The sequence below is a fragment of the Peromyscus maniculatus genome, chromosome 14, assembly GCF_049852395.1.
Source record: "Peromyscus maniculatus bairdii isolate BWxNUB_F1_BW_parent chromosome 14, HU_Pman_BW_mat_3.1, whole genome shotgun sequence".
NCBI lineage: Eukaryota > Metazoa > Chordata > Mammalia > Rodentia > Cricetidae > Peromyscus > Peromyscus maniculatus.
Window position 1 is genome coordinate 77,957,934 of NC_134865.1, and position 2,635 is coordinate 77,960,568.

The 2,635-nt window shown below is 50.0% G+C and overlaps 1 long non-coding RNA gene across 1 annotated transcript; it reads right to left on the reverse strand.

The window, feature by feature from the left end:
* Positions 1–1,239: 1,239 nt before the first annotated feature.
* Positions 1,240–2,347, reverse strand: LOC143268557 (uncharacterized). The gene is made up of 2 exons (XR_013044621.1): positions 2,206–2,347; positions 1,240–1,556 (listed from the first exon to the last, which is right to left on the reverse strand). It is a non-coding gene; the product is annotated as an uncharacterized LOC143268557 (long non-coding RNA).
* Positions 2,348–2,635: the final 288 nt, after the last annotated feature.

Consider the following 2,635-nt stretch of genomic DNA (forward strand, 5'->3'; position numbering starts at 1 on the left):
AAGTGTTTTCAGGGTTCTAATGTAGGTAGGAAGTGCGGAGAGGCTGACATGGTAGAGGGGAAAGGAGGGAGGCTGGAGGCCAGAACTGGCTCTCAGGAGGATGGGGCTTCCCAGTGGGAGTCCGGGGAGGGGTGACTGTGCCTCTGTAAACCCTGCCAGTTTCCACGCCTAAACACCATTTGTACATTTATGAGAAGGCTTTGTACCCAAAGGGAAAGAGAAATCGTAACGTTTTACATATGTACCAGGTAGGTGACCTGTCTGTCTCCTGTGTGTGTGCAGCCCAGGAATGTTGGAAGTGTCATATTGCCACATAGGGTGGTTGTCATAGACTTCTTACTGTCCCCTCACTGGGAACAGGGCATGCCCAGTTTATACTCTAGAGCAAACGCTTGCTGCTTTCATCAGTGGCTCCCAAGGCTTCAGGGAGTCCTAGGAGGAGAGAAGTCTGCACACAGGCAGGCTGGAGACAGAAAAGGCTCACAGAGAGACAACTAGGACCCAAAGAGCATGCCTGTAATCCCAGACCTTGGGAAGCTGAGGCAGGAGGATTGTGAGGTTGAGGAAAAACCAGGAAACACAGCCAGATCTTGCCTCAAAAAACCTAACAAACCCAGTCTGGGGAGATGTCTTGGTTGGTAAAGTACTTGCTTTGGGAGTGGAGGACCTGAGTTCGATTCCCAGAACCCATGTAAAAAGCTGAGCATGATTATATGTGATAAAATCCCAGGCTGGGGAGGCAGAGAGGAGAGTCCCTGGGTCTCCCTGGCCAGCCAGGTATTCTACCTGGTAAGCCCCCAGCAAGAGAGAGAGACTCTGTCTCAAAGGAGATGGGTGGTGTTTCTGAGGAGACTTCCAAGGCTGTCTTCAGGACAAACATGCATGTACACAAGTGTGCCCCCAATGAGTACACACACATATGCATACATGCACACAGACAGACAGACAGACAGACATACACACACACAGACATACACACGTGCACACACACATAAGCACAGATATACACACAGATAGACACACACAGAGACATACACACATGCACACACACATGCATACATACACACATACACACAGAGACACACATACACATAGACACACACATAAGCACACACACAGAGTCAAAGGCAGAGACATATACATATGCACACACATACACACACACACATGTATAAACAAATGAAAACTAACCAAGCAACGTTCACCTAACAACAACCAACAAAGCAAGACAACCCAAAGTGCACTGTCAGCTCAAATTTACCTCATTTGTTCTTTAGATCAGAGATTAGCAACCTGAGTCCTGAGGACTGTCCAGCATCGTGGTTGGCGTCCGTGCCCGCTTTCTGTCCATGATGAGGGAGCAGAGCAGCCAGAGTGAGCACCACAAATCTAAAAAGCCTCTGGCTGTACTCACCACAGGAAAATGTACAGACCCCCTGGGCTGTAAGTGACACTGTGTGAGGAGGTGTCTGTCTGCTGGGTCCCCGTCTGGTATTATTTTCTGGCTGCAGTGTGATTGATGACCAGCCCTTGGGAGGTGTGTTAGGCAAGGTTCTCTGGAGGAACAGAAACAATGGAATGTGTGTGTGTGCTGTGTTTTACACCTCAGACTGGCTTCTGGGATGGAGCTGGGTAGTCCAAAAATGGCTGTTTCCTGGAGAGGCAGAGGAACAGGTGTCTGCCAGTTCAAGAAGCTGGATGCCTCAGCAGACCCAGTGTGGACTGAAAGCCTTGGAGCTAGCTCCCTGGCTCGTCACTGGTGTTGAGTCCACACTGAAGGGCCAGAGAAACGAGACGACACTGTCAGCAAATGCTGGTTGTTGGTACTCATGCTCTCCCCCACACACTCTGGCTGAGAGGCGCTCGCATGCCCACCCACTCTGCCTTCCTTCAGCTTTTTTTCATCCCGGCCACTGGCCGACTGTAGGTGCTATCCACATTCAGGGTGGGTCTTCCCCCACCAGGCTGTCCCACGGGTTCATCTTCTCTGCAAGTACACCGCCCCCATGCTTCCTGGACATCTTATTTATTTGTACGTATGCCTGTGTGAGCGTGGTTGTGCAGGTGCTGTGATTGATGTATGGAGGTCAGAGGGCAGCTTTTGGGGGGTCAGTTCCAGCCTTCTACCTTGTTTTGGAGGCAGGAGGCTCTCTGGTCATTTTTTTGCTGCTGTCTGTGTACATGAGCTTCTGGGTGATTGATTACCTGGTCTCCACCTCTATCTTGGTAGAGGAGTGCTGGAATTACAGATGCTTGCCACTGAAGCTGGTGTTTGACGTGTGTTACAGGGATCAAACTCGGGGTGTCAGGCTTGGAAGCAAGGGCCTTCATCCACAGTCATCTCACAGCCCCCCTTTAAGAAGTAACAAAACGAAAGACTGAAAATGTTAAATAAGGGAATGGGGAGACGGCTCAGTGGTCAGCAGTGGAGCAGGCATGGCTTTTGCAGAGAAGCTGAGTTTGATTCCCAGCACCCATATCATGCAGCCCATCATCTCTATTGACAGGTCTCTGGCCTCTGTGGGCACCTGCACTCATGTGCACTTTTCCACACACAGACACATGCACCCACACACATGATCAAAATGACAAAAACATATCTTTACAACAAGATCAAATGTTGAAATGAGACTCC